Source organism: Gossypium hirsutum, chromosome A05 (assembly GCF_007990345.1).
Source record: "Gossypium hirsutum isolate 1008001.06 chromosome A05, Gossypium_hirsutum_v2.1, whole genome shotgun sequence".
In the NCBI taxonomy this organism is placed as follows: domain Eukaryota; kingdom Viridiplantae; phylum Streptophyta; class Magnoliopsida; order Malvales; family Malvaceae; genus Gossypium; species Gossypium hirsutum.
Genome location: NC_053428.1, coordinates 100,426,486 through 100,443,225, shown reverse-complemented (window position 1 = coordinate 100,443,225; position 16,740 = coordinate 100,426,486). Strand labels below are relative to the sequence as shown.

Sequence of the window (16,740 nt, the reverse complement as noted above, 5' to 3'; positions counted from 1 at the left end):
ATGATACAGCAATTTGTTCAGTTTGATGGTTTGCAGGATGAGGATCCAAACACTCACTTGGCAAATTTCTTGGAATTCTGCGATACATTTAAAATTAATGGCGTTTCTGAAAATGCCATTCGTCTTCGGTTATTCCCTTTTTCATTGAGGAACAAAGCTAAACAGTGGTTGAACTCGTTACGACGAGAGTCAATTACTACTTGGGAACAAATGACCAAAAAATTTTTATTAAAACATTTTACGTCGGCTAAAACTGCCAAATTACATAATGATATCTCTTCATTTGTGCAGATGGACTTAGAAACTCTTTACGATGCATGAGAGAGATACAAGGACCTACTGCGAAGGTGCCGTCACCATGGACTACCTCTATGGTTGCAAGTTCAAACATTCTACAATGGTGTGAACCCTTCGACAAGAAAAATGATTGATGCAGCAGCAGGGGAACCATCAACAACAAAACACCTGAAGAGGCTTATGAATTTATTGAAGAGATGTCACTGAATAAATATCAGTGGCAAGTCATGAGGACTAAGCCAACTAAAACAGCATGCATTTATAACGTCGATTTGGTTACTATGTTGTCAAACCAGGTAGAACTTTTAAATAAAAAGATTGATGGTTTACTTTGTTCTACTCAGGTACATCAAGGAATGAGGTGCGAGACGAATGGAGGAGGAGCATGCACAGAGTATCAGCCCTTCAACCCTAGCATCGAGGAGGAACAAGTCCAATATATGGGTAACAATAACTCTAGATCCCAAAATAACCCATATAGTAACACTTATAATGCAAGTTGGAGGAACCATTCCAATTTCTCGTGGGGCGGTTAAGGAAATCAAAGACCACAACATCTTCTGGGTTTTTAACAACCACCCTATCAATAGGAAAAGAAATTGAACCTTGAAGAGATGCTGTCTAAATTTATCTCGATGTCAGAAACCCGTTTTCAGAACACCGAGACAGACTCAAAAATGAACAAGCGTCGATCCAAGGGCTCGAAACTCAGATAGGCCAGCTTTCCAAACTAATCTCCGAACGACCACATGGTAGCTTGCCAAGTAATACTGAACCCAACCCAAGGGAACAGCTCAACGCGATAATGTTCAAGATGAAGAAGGATTCGTTGAGCCTGAGCCAGAACTGAGGTAAGAAACTGTGGTGAGCAGAGGTCAAAGTGAGGTAGGTCACAATAAAAACAAATCAATGAATGTCGAATATAAACCTCGTGTACCATACCCCAACACAAAAAGGAAAGACCGCTCAGATGAACAATTTGGTAAATTCCTTAAACTCTTAAAAATTTACATATTGACTTATCGTTTATTGAAGCTCTATTGCAGATGCCAAACGCAATAAAATTTTTAAATGAGCTTTTAGGAAATAAGCGAAAGTTGGACGAGGCATCGCATGTGGAGCTAAATGCAGTTTGCTCAACTATTCTACAGAATAAACTACCCAAGAAACTAAAAGATCCAGGGAGTTTTACGATTCCTTGCTTAATTGGTAGTTTAGATGTTAATAATGCATTAGCTGATTTAGGGGCTAGTATTAACGTCATGCCCTACAAAATGTTCAAACAATTAGGTCTTGGGAAACCCAAACAGACTTGGATGAGCATTCAATTAACAGATAAAACTATAAGATTTCCTAGGGTATTATTGAAGATGTCCTAGTTAAAATCGATAAATTTATATTTCCCGTTAACTTCATTGTTCTAGACATAGAGGAGGATAGCAACACTCCTTTGATTTTAGGACGGCCCTTTTTAGCAACTGCTAAAACGATTATTGATGTTGGCACAGGTGAGCTCACACTCCGTGTGGGAGACGAAACAATCACCCTTCAAGCTCGCAATTCTGGCAACACATCGGAAATTAAAGGTGATCGTCAAAACCATTCTACTAAAACTGACAGTATGGTGCAACCTACTTTGCAGGAAATGGGTCTGAAGGAAGTACATGAGCCATTCTCAAGTAGTAGCAATGGACCTATTCATGAAGATCGAAGGCTACAAATTGAATAGCTAGATGAATGGCAGACGCATAAACCGAGAACACACGATAAACCAAAACTATGCCAGAACAAGCTCAATACCTTCCCAAATCAACTTAAGGTTGGAAATAAAGTATTATTAGATGCCGCAGATCCTTACATTGTCACTACCAAACCGAATGAAGAAATCCCTCTTATGGTACTTAGCATTTTCCCATTCGGTACAGTCGAGGTAACTCATCCCAAGTTCGACACTTTTAAGGTAAACAACACCCGTCTAAAACCTTATTTTGATGAGAATGATAGTAGGAATGAGGAGTATAAACTCCTCAAACCACCATGACCATTCAATGGAGAGGTAAGTCGAGCTTAGACTATAAATAAGCGCTTCTCGGGAGGCAACCCGAGCACTAACTCTATTAACTTCTTTAAATTTTAGTGTTTAACACCTAACTTACTAACAGAGCTTTTGAATACAGGTTTCCCACACAGACACTGCCTATCACACGGGCGTGCTTAGGACCGTGTGGAAATAGGGTAAAGATTTGCCCTAAACACGGGCTACTATAAATCGCCACGGCCGTGCGACATGGCCGTGGGCGAACCTAATAAGATAACACGGGCGTTTGACACACCCGTGCTGCAGAACTGTGGTTGAACTTGAGAGAATAGCACGGGTGTGTGACACGCCCATGTATAGCAGCCGTAGTCGAACCTGTTAAATTAACACGAGCGTGGGCCTACATACAGGGGCGTGGGCCTACATACAGGGGCGTGGGAGAAGCGAACGAAGCCAAGCACGGTCGTGCGACACGGCTGTGTACAGCCACATGCCCAAGGAACACGGGCATGGACTAAATGTCAGACGCACCTAAATTCAAAATTCGCGAATCACACGGGCTGAAATTGGGGAACACGGGCGTGTTACCTGGCCATGTGCCCCAAAATCTATAAATAGGCTGCACTATTCATTGTCTTCTTCACCCAAAAACCCTAACCCTAGCTGCTGCAAGTCCACACGCCTTCCCCGCCACGCTCATGAGTACCCTCCAACTCCATTTTTGACGCTCATTCCCCCCTTTCTAGCGTTTCTTTACTCTTTTCCCTTTAATTGCACTCATTTTTCATGTTAAGTTATCATAGCACTATGCATTTTTTATGTTTTTTTCATCTCTTTATCACTCACATTTCATATCTAGAGTAGTTATTATCTTTTCATGTTGAAGTTCTTCCTCGTTGCATGATTTATCTACTACATTTTATTAGTTTAAACTGAAAATACTCATGACTTTTGGGTTGATATTCTCCATCAATAAAATGTACTAACATAGAATTATTTGCCATTTTTTTAAGAAACTCATACTATTGTCATTCTAATGATACACCATAAAATTATTTTTGATTAAGTTTGCTAGTAGTTGTGACTGAGATTATTAGTTCTAATTTATGACTTCTGCCTTTTTGGATTTGCTTTTGTATTACCTTGAACATTCCTCACGACGAAATAATGGTTTTGCTTGCAGGTATACAATGTCCTCTTCACGAGGAAAGAAAACCGCTATCCCTACTTCAAAGAGAAGGAAGTGAGCGTCATCTTCTTCGGGTCCCACCGCGAAAATTCGCCACCCTTTCCTGCGATTCCCCATCGGGCCCCAAGAAGAACTTTTCCAAATACTCTGGTCCTGACCTTTAATTTCGTGTCACTACATCGACTGGGCTACAGTAGAACAAGTTCAGTTGCTGATGCGATTCGGGCCCTCCTAACCACCGACCCTTGGGAGATTGTCTTTGGGATTCTTGAGCCAACACATCTTGAGCTCACGATGGAACTATGCTCAACGTTTCATCTTCAAACCGTAATGACAAACTACGATGATCCTTGCATGGTCCAATTTTGCCTAGGCGAATTAGTCTGCCAGCTAAGCGTCCTAGAATTCAATATTGCACTGGGCTTATATATGTAAGAGTTCAAGGAGGAGAATGACTTAAATGCTCTCAACCGCCACATCCATCATTCTCCTTCACGGTGTTGCGATGCACTAGTACTGAGTTCAGCCACCTATAATCCTAGCCACTCCAAGGCATCGTCTCTCCCTCCATCTCTGAGGTACCTACACGCCATTTTGGCTCACATGTTAATAGGAAGGCGAGAGAGCACTTGTAACATCCTAAAATAGGGCATAGTCGGAATAGTGGTTTCGAGACCACAAATCTGACATCAAAATATTTATTTTATGGTTATTATGAGGCCTAAAATATGAGTATATGCATATGTTAAAGTTTCATGAAGAAATTTTAAGTATAAGGTGTCCAATTGGAAATCAGGGACTAGAATAAATTGCAAAACTTGGTTTCTAGATGCAATCCGTATGAAATTGCTTTAGATTATGAATTAGAAGGTCTTGGAGAGCAATTTTCCTAAATTTTAAATTTTTGGACAAAAATGGGCTTGCATGGATGAAATTTTAAAGAAAGGGCATAAGGGCATTTTGGTCATTAGGTTTTTAATGAAATAAAATGGGAAAAATAAACCAAAATCAGCTCATTTTCTCCTTCATCCAGCCGAATTTCAACAGTCACCATAGCTAGGGTTTTCAAGCTTTCCAAGCTAAATAGTAAGTGCTCCCAAGCCCCGTTTTTCATGTTCTTTGTATTTTTGAAATCCCGGTAGCTTGCTCTCTTCATTTCTACCCATATTTCATGCTAGGGTTCATGTTCAAAAATTTACCCATGCATGAGTTATTGGTATTTTGATGGATTATGGAAGAATATGAAACATAAATGTGTGTTAAACATCTTTTCCAAGTTGGTTTTCATGAGAAACCCTTATAGGGACCATTTTGCAAAAGATGTAAATGTGTGGTAGAGATGAGGAAAATAATGGAGAATGTGGGTTGAGATAAGAGAAAAATTTTCGGTTAGGTTTGGGTAAGATAGAAATTGCATGTGTTTCATTATACGAACCTAGGGACTAAATCGTAAAAATATCAAAGGTTAGGGGCAAAATGATCATTTGGATCGGGGTAGATATTAAACCTGAAATGTATAATGAGGGCTATTAATGAGTTAATTTTTCTGTTATAGACCCCGAGGAACAAATTTCGGAGGTCGATCGTGGTAAATGCAAAGTTTCGGAATAACCGAAACATAATCCCGAAAAGAATACCAGGTAAGTTCGGATAACTTAAAGTAAACCCCTAATATGTATAATTGCATGATTTATGTATGCATGATAATTGCATTTATATATGGCATGAAAATGCATCTTTGATAATGAATTGTTGATAACCGTCTCAGTTGAGGTTAAAAAGGGAAATCTATGGATAACTCCTCATTGACATGTGAACTGAGATCCTGCGTGTGTTGCAGTAAGGATTTAGCCCGGAAGGGTAATCCGTGATCCCAAGTATGAAAAGGAATCTAGCCCAGATGGGTGTTCCTTGAATGATCAAGCCTCCCGAAGAATGTGTGTGCAATATGGATTTAGCCCGGACGGGTAATCCGATTAGGGTCTGAATTTAGCCTGGATTGGTAATTCAGATCCGAGATCATTAAAGGTGTTTGTCACTATAAAGAATTTAGCCTAGACTGGTAATCCCGACATCACCTTACGAGTTCATGATATGAGGAATTTAGCCTGGACTGGTAATTCCGCCATGAAATGTGAGGTTCACGGGAGTGCATATATGTAAAATGATCATTCGTGAGAATTGACGGATAATGGGTATTCCATCGAGATTCCCTAAAAACTCAACGAGATTTACGCGGAATACATCTATGAATGAAATGTTAAATGATGAGCTCATCTAGTTAAATTACAAGATACATGATTATGTGACTAACTCATTGATTGAGTGCATGTGATAGGAAATCATTTCATAAATGGATTATTTCATGAATTAAGTATGGATGTATGCTAATTACCCGGTAAGTTTACTTTCCGATTATTCGAACTTACTAAGCATGAAAATGCTTACCGCCACTCTTTTCCCTGTTTTACAGAGCTCGAGGACTCATAAGGATTGGAAGACGATTGGAGAGCCAACACACTATCAACTAGTCAAGCTTTGGTATAAAGACACTTCTATTTTGTTAATGGCATGTATACGGCTTTGAGTATTTTGTCATATGTGTCATTTGAATTGCCCAAAAGAAGGCATGTAAAGATGCATTCATTTTTTTGTATAAGGGCATGGAAAATGGAATATTTGAAAGTAGGCTATGACCTGCCTTTATATGCATGTTTATGCTTCATTATGTTTGGTTGCTACAAGTGGCAATGAGTTCAAAAACGAGCCAAGTTTTGAATGTAATACAATAACGTAAGAACCCATGAATACTAAATGGGAATAACCTTTTTGTGTGAAACCAATGATATGAGGTTTCCATACAATGAGTCTTATTAAGATTAATTACAAGTGTAAAGTCATGTTTTCTCGCAAACTCTGAAATTTTCTAAGCATAAGAGGTAGGAAATGGTGATCTTAGGCTTGGAAAATAGCCCAACAGAGTCCACATGGTTAGACACATGGGCATGTGTCTAGGCCGTGTGTGACACACGGTTCCCTCCCACAGGTGTGCGTTGTGACCGTGTGTCCCCTGCACCTAAAACTTTAAGTCAAATTAGTACATGGGTAGGTCACACAGGCGTGTGCCTAGGCTGTGTTAATTTAATAGAATGCTCAAGTTTTGGACACGGGGTGAGACCACGGGCATGTGACTTGGCCCTAAGATACACGGGCATGTGAGCCCACACGGCCCACACACACGGGCATGTGACACTCCTAAATAAGGAAAATTTTCTATAGTTATGGGATGTTCCCGGTCTTAAATTTTTAAATAAAAAGTTTCGGTAAGGCCTTGAACCCTATCCCGGTACCAGATACGGGTGAGGGGTGTTACAACACTGGCGTCGTCAACACTCACGACGCCTACTTTCTATGGTGTATGTCACACGGGTACGTCATCGACCTTGCCTATTTTATTGCCCTCGCCATTCAATAGCAGACAGAGCGGCATAGAAAGGGGGTCATCTCCATTAACCCCTATGTTACTCGGTTGGCTCGACACTTCGAGCTCCTCAACACCGCGGCCAGGAATCATCCTTGACCCTCATTGGCCAGATGTCTCCACAGGTATCTCAACCATGCTAAGCATGAGGATGATCGAAAAGCGCCGAGGAACCTACCTAATCACGAGGTTTCATGATAGGTTTTAAATATTTATAATTACTCGTTCTTGAACTAACTATTATCGCGATGTAGGCAAGTGTACCTATCGAAAAGTAGTATATTTTTAGAAAGACCGGATTGTCGAACCTAAAGGAACTAAAAGTACTAGTAATGACTATCTTTTTATTGTCTAGCCTAAGAATAAAGAGGTTTTGTTTTAACTAACTAATTATCTAAACTAAGAACGCAAAGAGAATGGAATTGGGGAATTGGTTTTGGAAAAATCAATTGAATGAAGACAATACTTAAGGAAAAATCCACCTAGACTGTACTTGTTATTCTGGCTCCGAATCGGACGATTTATTCATTTAAGTTGTTCTGTAGAGATCCCTAAGTTATGTTATTATCCCTATTCAAGACTAATAATGTCTAATCCCTAGATTGAATAACTGAGACTTTTCTCTAATTAACACTCTAGGGTTGCATTAACTCGATCTATGGATCCCCTTATTAGGTTTCACCCTAATCCGGCAAAATCTTGTCACCCTATGTCTAGGCGCGCAATCAAATCCACTTAATTATGACAAATGTACTCTTAGACAGGGTCTATTCCTCCTCTGAATAAGAGCTTATCTTGAATCGGTATCTTGAGATATCAAAACAAGAATTAACAACACACAATTAAGAACAAGTCAAATATTTATCATACAATATAGAAACTAATAACAAGATTCGTCTTAGGTTTCATTCCCCTTAGCTATTTAGGGGATTTAGTTCATAACTAAATAAGAAAACATCTCAGAATAATAAAGAATACAAAACATAAAGAAAACCCAAAACTCCTGAAGAGGAATTGAGGAGAGATCTTCAGTCTTGATGATGAATCCGACTTCTGAGATGAATCAATCGGCTTTCTTGGAGTAATTGCTTATGCCCTACTCTGTCCTCCTTTTCTTGCTTCTCTAGGGTGTATTTACAGGCTTTGGAAAGCCTAAAAGCCCCAAAATTAGCCTTTTCCGAATTAGACTCAACTTGGGCTCGGCAGGGACATGCCCGTGTGCGATTACTTCAGGCTGTGCTCGAGCCTGCCAAATTAACACGGTCGTGTGGTCTGCCCATGTGAGGAGGTCCAGGCCGTGTTGATTTCGTACTTTGGCCCATTTTCTCCGTTTTTGGCCCGTTTCTCGTTCCTTTCGCTCTCCTATGCTCTCCTAAGTGTAAAACATGAAATTAAAGCATTAGGAGCATCGAATTCACCAATTCTAATGGAAAATCATCCATAAAATGTGTTAAACATGGGGTAAAAATATGTATAAATTATGGTTTATCAAATACCCCCACACTTAAGCATTTGCTTGTCCTAAAGAAAAATTCTCAACTCATAATCAAAATAAATTCTTCTCAACTTATAATTTCTATTGATAATATCTCATAATAATCCATAGGTAATCATACATTGAGAATTCAACTAAAAGTACATAAAAGTTTCAAACATTTCAAGTTGAGTATTTAATCATGGAAACATAGGTGTCTCTCCTCATTTAAGTAATTACCTTTGATTCAGAATATCACAGAGTTTCACATCCTCACTACAGATTCACTCAAATCACTCGAGGTGTTTAAGGACAAAAAATAAAGCACTCAATAGTCAATAATGAAAAGTCATTACCATAGGCTTGCATGAAAATCAAATCCCCACCACTATAATTTAAGATGATACATCAATCAAAAAGGTCTTTAGAGGGTTGTAATGAGGTTTGGTTAGGGGGTATGGTCACAAGCTGAAAGAAAGGGTTAGAATCGAGATTGAATTGAAAAATTACCTAACTAGAAAAAGAGTTAATCATCACTTACATACAATAGAGCTTCTTCTCAGACTAAGGAATTTAACTTCTGAAGCTTACAAACAGAAGATCACTACTAATATGTATACATGTTTTTTTAAGAACACATTAAATTACAAAGTAGAATAAAACATAGCTAAGCAACGATTTCAATTCAAATCTCGATAAAAATAGGGCTTAAATTAATTTAGGGGATTTCAACAATAATAGTTTAAAGGTTAATATTAAGGGTAATACAAGAAATGGCTTGTTAGGCTCAATGGGGTTTACTAAGGGTTAATCGTGGAGGTAGGCTTTTCATGGCATGAGTGGGTTAATCCTAAGTGACTTAATCATTTTGACATATCAAATCAAATGGTGTGGTCTCGACATGCATAATTAAGCAAGTTCTAGAATAATGGTTCAATACTGATGCACTCAAAGCAATAATAAAACTGAGCATGAAAAGAATTAATAGATGCTCAAAAGGCTAAAAAATCTCACAAAAATTATGGTTTTTTGATGTTTAACAACTTGTGAATTCCAACTCTAAGTAATACCTAAACTTTAGGGAAACAGCCTAAGATTTTAAATTCTTAAAAATCAACTCATCATGCTTGATTCTCTAATGTCTTAAAGTTTAAACAATCAATGCATAATTTCCTATGTTTTAATTCAAAATATATCAATCAAAATCATAAATCAATTAAAATTTATCCTAAAAATGATATGAAAGCTTTTTCAAGAGAACAAGGAAATCCTTCAGGGATTTTTCTGATAATGAAATAAATACCCCCCCACACTTAAGATGTACATTGCCCTCAATGTACAAAAATAGACATTAGAGTATAAAAATAAGATAGGGAGAGAAGTGGAACTTCCTGTATGATGATTTCCTCGAACTGGAGTTCTGGAGAGTAATCGGTTCAAGAGTGGAGGAGGATACTCCGACGGTCATAGAGGTTCATTAGGCCATAAGTCCTACGCCAAAAGGATATTATCTCTAGCGGTAGCTATGGTCGTGGGCGAGCAGGACATGGCAGTCGTGGAGAACCTTTCCCAGTGGAGTTTTAGTTCCTATGTGATGATGAGCTTAAGAGCTCTATATAACTGTGATAAAATCAGGAACTTTTTAGGGGATATTAGGAGGAATAATTACTCAAAAAGAAATAACCGAAATTAATAATTAAAAATAAAATTTTTAAAATCTAATAAAAATAAAAAGTAGTTTTAATAAAAATTAAAAACATAAAATTATAAATAAATGTTTTTCAACATCTTCATCGCTGGATGGTTCGCGAGGTGGGACTGGCAATGAGATGTGGAGGTGCTGACAAATCTACTATAGAGTAGCATCAATGTTATCAAATCGTTGAAAACATTGCTGCTCGAATCGCGTGAGGCACTCAGAGATGTCAGCATATGAAGCCGCCACATGAACTAGACAAGAGGGTACTGGTGGCTGAGGCGGTGGGTCCTCGTGCTATGGGGGGACATCATCATGAATGTCCTTGTAGGCCTCCCCCTCGGTAGATTGGGCAAGACGATACTGGGGAGGGTAGGTTCCTCGGCGCCTCTCGATCATCCTCAGGCTAAGCATACTCGAGATGCCGTGTGGAGACATCTGGCCAATGAGGGTGAGGGATGATTCTTAGGCCGCGGTGCTGAGGAGCCCGAAGTGTCGCGCCAGTCAAGTCATGTAGGGGCCAATGGAGATGACCCCCTTCCAATGCCACTCCGTCTAGTGCTGAATTTTGAGGGCGATGAAATAGGCAAGGCCAATGACGTGTCTGTACGACATGCACCATAAAAAGTAGGCGTCGTGAGTGTTGACGACGCCAGTGCTCTCTTGCCTCCTTTTAATCGTGTGAGCCAAAATGGCGTGTAGGTAACTCAGGGATGGTGGGAGAACTGATGCCTTGGAGTGGCTAGGATTGTAGGTGGCTGCGCCAGGGGCCAATGTGTGCTAGCACTTCGAGGGGAGAGAAATGTATGTGGCGAGTGAGAGCATCTAAGTCATTCTCTTCCTTAAACTCCTCCGTATATAAACCCAATGCCGTACTGAATTCTGGGACACTGTGCTGGCAGACTAATCCACCTAGGTGAAATTGCACCATGCCGGGATCATCGTAGTTCGTCATTACGGTCTGGAGATGGAACGTTGAGCATAGTTCCATCGTGAGCTCAAGGTATATTGGTTCGATGATCCCAAAAAATAGCTCCCAAGGGTCGGTGGTTAAGAGGGCCCGAATCGCATCAGTCAATGTAGTGGCCCGCAATTAAAACTCGGGCCCGAAGTATCTGAAAAAGTTCTTCCTGAGGCCCACGGGGAAACTGTAGGAGGGGGTGACGGATTTTCGCTGTTGGACCCGCAGAAGATGATGCTCTCTTCCGTTTTCTGAAAGCAGGGACAGTGGCCTTCTTTCCTTGTGAAGACGACATTAAAAGCCTGTAATATAAAGAATAATAATAATAAGTAAACAAATTCGAAGAAGTAAAAAGTCATGAATTTCAACTAACTATTTTAGCCAAGACTACTAATATGAAGCAAACTCAACCAAAATAACAATGAGAATGAGAATAGAAATGTAATGGGTATGAGGTTTTCCTAATCTGAATTTAACACGGAATGTATGATAACTAACCTAGGAATGCATATTAAATAATAGACATTGGCATGGTAATAGCATGAGAAGAAGCATAGTAATGTCATGGCTAACCTAACAATGCAAATTAAATGATAGAATAATGAGCAAAATGAAGAATAGTTCAAAAGATATGAAGATTATGTTGATACTAAGCATTAGAAATAAGTAAAATAGAAATGAAAGGAGTAAACAAATGCTAGGGGAAAGAGATTAAGCGTCAAAAATGGAGTGGGAACCGGCGCACGACCGTAGTAGGGAGGCCGTGTGGAGTTGCAGCGGCTAGGGTTAGGGTTTTTGAATGGGGAAGAAAGTGAACAGTGCAGGGTATTTATAGATTTTGGGCCACACGGCCATGGCACAAGCCCGTGTTCCCCAAATTTTGCCTGTGCGTTTTGCATTTTTCCTATTTGGGCACGTCTGGAATTTGTCCCACGCCTGTGTACCTCGGGCATGTGGGTTCACATGGCCGTGTTGCACAACCGTGTCTAGCTTCGTTCACTTCTCCCATGCCTGTGTGGGAAATCCCCACGCCCGTGTCAATCTAACAGGTTCGACCACGGGTATGAGACACGGGCGTGTCGCACGCCCGTGCTAGTTTCTGAGTTTCAACCACGGGTTTTCCACACGGGCATGTCGCATGCCTATGTTGTTTTGGCAGGCTCGACCACGGCCATGTCGCACGATCGTGGCATTTTATCGTAGCCCGTGTTTGGGGAAATCCTTGCCCTATTTTCACACGACCATAAGCATGCCCGTGTGCTTGGCCGTGTCTTTGTGGAAAACCTGTGTTCGAGACCTCCGTTAGTAAGTTAGATGTTGAAGACTAAATTTTTAAAGAAGTTAATACAGTTAGTGCTCAGGTTACCTCCCAAGAAGCGCTTATTTATAGTCTAAGCTCGACTTACCTCTCTGTTGAATGATCATGGTGGTTCAAGGAGTTTATACTCCTCATTCCTGCTATCAATCTTAAAATAAAGTTTTAAACGAGTGTTGTTTACCTTAAAAGTGCCAAACTTGGGATGACTCACCTCCACCGTACTGAATGGAAAAATGCTGAGTACCGTAAGAGGGATTTCTTCATTTGGTGTGGTAGTGACAATGTGGGGATCTGTGGCATCTAATGAGACTTTATCTCTAACTGTTAGTTGATTTAGAGAGGTATCAAGCTCATCTTGGCGTAGTTTCATTTTATCGTGTGTTCTCGATTTATGTATTGCCATTCATCTAGCTCCTCTATTTGCAGCCTTCGTTCTTCATGAATAGATCCTTTACTATTGTTTGAGAGTGGCTTATGTACTTTCTTCAGACTTATCTCCTGCAAAGTGGCTTGTATCATGTGGTCAGTTTTAATAGAATGGTTTAGACGATCACCTTCAATTTCCGATTTGTTGTCCGAATTGCGAGCTTGAAGGGTGAGTGTTTTGTTTCCTATGAGAAGCGTGAGCTCACCTGTTCCAAAATCAATAATTGCTTTAGCAGTTGCTAGAAAGGGCCTTCCCAGAATTAAAGGAGTGTTGCTATCCTCCTCTATGTCTAAAACAATGAAGTCAACGGGAAATATAAATTTATCGATTTTTACTAGCACATCTTCAATAAGACCCCTAAGAAATCTTATAGTTTTATCTTCTAGTTGAATGCTCATCCTAGTCAGTTTGGGTTTCACGAAACCTAGTTACTTAAACATTTTATAAGGCATGACGTTGATACTAGCCCCTAAATCAACTAATGCATTATTAATATCTAAACTACCAATTAAGCAAGGAATCATAAAACTCGCTGGATCTGTTAGTTTGTTCGGTAGCTTATTTTTCAGAATAGCTGAGCACACTGCATTTAGCTCCACATGCGATGCCTTGTCCAACTTCCGCTTATTTGCTAAAAGCTCTTTTAAGAATTTCATTGCATTTGGCATCTGCGATAGAGCTTCAATAAACGATAAGTTAATATGTAATTTTTTTAAGAGTTTAAGGAATTTACCAAATTGTTCATCTGAGAGATCCTTCTTGTCGCGTTGGGGTATGGCACACGAGGTTTATATTCGACATTCACTGTTTTGTTTTTATTGTAATCTACCTCACCTTGACCTTTGCTTACCACAGTTTCTTGCCTCGGTTCTGGTTCAGGCTCAACAACTCCTTCTTTATCTTGAATATTAATTGCGTTTAGCTGTTCCCTTGGGTTGGGTTCATATTACTTGGCAAGCTACCTTGTGGTCGTTCGGAAATTAGTTTGGAAAGCTAGCCTATCTAAGTTTCGAGCCCTTGGATTGACGCTTGTTGATTTTTAAGTGTTGCCTCGGTGTTCTGGAAACGAGTTTCTGACACCGAAATAAACTTTGAAAGCATCTCTTCAAGGTTCGGCTTCTTTTCCTATTGGTAGAGTGGTTGTTGGTAGCCTAGAGCTGGTTGTGGTCTTTGATTTCCTTGACCGCTCCATGAGAAATTGGGGTGGTTCCTCCAACCTGCGTTGTAAGTGTTACTATATGGATTGTTTTGAGGTCGAGGATTATTACCCATGTAATTTAATTGCTCGTTATCCATGTTGTGGCCATAAAGTTGGTATTCCGAATGGCTTGTTCCACCTTCACTTGCTTCGCACTGCGAAGAACTAAGAAAACCATCAATCTTTTTATTTAAGAGTTCAACCTGATTAGAGAGCATGGTGATCGAATTGACATTATAAACGCAGGCTTTTTTCATTGGCTTTGTCCTCATGACTTGCCACTGATAGTTATTCAGTGACATCTCCTCTATAAACTCATAGGCATCTTCAGGTGTTTTATTATTGATGGTTCTGCCAGCAGCTGCGTCAATCATTTGTCGAGTCGAAAGATTCAGGCCATTATGGAACGTTTGAACCTGTAGCCAAAGCGGTAACCCATGGTGAGGCCACCTTCTCAAAAGGTCCTTGTATCTCTCCCATGCATCGTAGAGTGTTTCTAAATCCATCTGCACAAAAAAAGAGATATCATTACGTAATTTAGCCGTTTTAGCCAGTGGAAAATATTTTAGTAAAAAATTTTCGATCATTTGTTCCCATGTAGTAATTGACCATTGTGGTAACGAGTTTAACCACTGTTTAGCTTTGTTCCTCAATGAAAAAGGGAATAACCAAAGACGAATAGCATCATCAGAGACACCATTAATTTTAAATGTATCGCATAGTTTTAAGAAGTTGGCTAAATGAGCGTTGGGATCCTCGTCCTGCAAACCATCAAACTGAACAAATTGTTGTATCGTTTGAATAGTGTTAGGTTTTAATTCAAAAGTATTTGCAGCTACAGCAGGTCTAACTATGCTCGATTCATTTCCTGTTAAAGAAGGTTTAGCATAATCATACATGGTGCGCGGAGCAGGATTTTGATTAACCGCAATTGCAGGAGGTAGCTGATTGCCTTGGTTTTCAGCCATCTCTTTGGTTGGGGTTGAATATCATCTTCTTGCTCGTTCTCTGTGTATCTTAAGCTTCGCCTTATTTCTCTTTGATTTCTGCGAACTATACGATCTTTTTTTTCGTCAAACAATAATGGTCCTAACGAGTTTCTTCTAGTCATAAACTATAAAAACCTGCCAAGAGAATGAAAAAGTAAATTAATAAATAATAATAACAATAAAATTCAATTCAATTGCAAGAAAAATAAATGGCTAAAGTAATAAAAAATAAGCGTTCCTAATATCTTAGTTCCCCGGCAACGGAGCCAAAAACTTGATTGCGAGGTTTCTTGATAGGTGTTAAATATTTATAATTACTCATTCTTGAACTAACTATTATCGCGATGTAGGCAAGTGTACCTATCAAACAGTAGTATAGTTTTTGCAAGACCGGATTGTCGAACCCAAAGGAACTAAAAGTACTAGTAATGACTGTCTTTTTATTATCTAGCCTAAGAATAAAGAGGTTTTTGTTTTAAATAACTAATTATCTAAACTAAGAATGCATAGAGAATAGAATTGGGGAATTACTTTTGGAAAAATCGATTGAATGAAGACAATACCTAAGGAAAAATCCACCTAGACTGTACTTGTTATTCTAACTCCGAATCGGACGATTTATTCATTTAAGTTGTTCCGTAGAGATCCCTAAGTTATGTTATTATCCCTATTCAAGACTAATAACGTCTAATCCCTAGATTGAATAACCGAGACTTTTCTCTAATTAACACTCTAGGGTTACATTAACTCGATCTATGGATCCTCTTATTAGGTTTCACCCTAATCCGGAAAAATCTTGTCACCCTATGTCTAGGCGCGCAATCAACTCCGCTTTATTATGACAAATGTACTCTTAGACAGGGTCTATTCCTCCTCTGAATAAGAGCTTATCTTGAATCGGTATCCTTGGATATCAAAACAAGAATTAAGAACACATAATTAAGAACAAGTCAAATATTTATCATACAAGTCAGAAAATAATAACAAGATTCGTCTTAGGTTTCATTCCCCTTATCTATTTAGGGGATTTAGTTCAAAACTAAATAAGAAAACATCTCAGAATAATAAAGAATACAAAACATAAAGATAACCCAAAACTTCTGAAGGGGAATTGAGGAGAAATCTTCAGTCTTGATGATGAATCCGACTTCTGAGATGAATTAATCGGCTTTCTTGGAGTAATTCCTTACCCCCTACTCTTTCCTCCTTTTCTTCCTTCTCTAGGGTGTATTTATAGGCTTTGGAATGCCTAAAAGCCCTCAAAATTAGCCTTTTCTGTAACAACCCTATTTAGGGCCAAAACAGAATAGTGGTTTTCATACCACGAATCGGAGGTTGAAAAAAAATTAAAATTATTTTGATTAAGTTTTAGTGTTTATATTATGATTTCATAATCGTGTGAAAATTTCGTTGCGAAATTTTATCAATTGGGTGTTTAATTTAACGTTTAGGACTAAATTGAAATAGGTGAAAAATGTGTGTGTTCTAGTTCATAAAGTACTTGATTGAAATGGGGGTTTAAGTAGAGGTACTTAAATGGAAATTAGACCATTATACTTTATATGGACAAAAATTTGGACATGGATGGAATTTTTAGAAAGTTTAGTAGTAAGGGCATTTTGGTCATTTGCATAATAAATGAAATAAAATGGGAAAAATAACACAAAATGTG

General features: G+C 39.0%; 2 non-coding genes across 2 annotated transcripts; one reads left to right on the top strand and one right to left on the bottom strand.

The window, feature by feature from the left end:
• Positions 1–259: 259 nt before the first annotated feature.
• Positions 260–365, bottom strand: LOC121230155 (small nucleolar RNA R71). The gene has a single exon (XR_005928107.1). It is a non-coding gene; the product is annotated as a small nucleolar RNA R71 (small nucleolar RNA).
• A 14,146-nt stretch (positions 366–14,511) lies between these two features.
• On the top strand, positions 14,512–14,618 carry LOC121229929 (small nucleolar RNA R71). Its single transcript, XR_005927880.1, has one exon. It is a non-coding gene; the product is annotated as a small nucleolar RNA R71 (small nucleolar RNA).
• Positions 14,619–16,740: the final 2,122 nt, after the last annotated feature.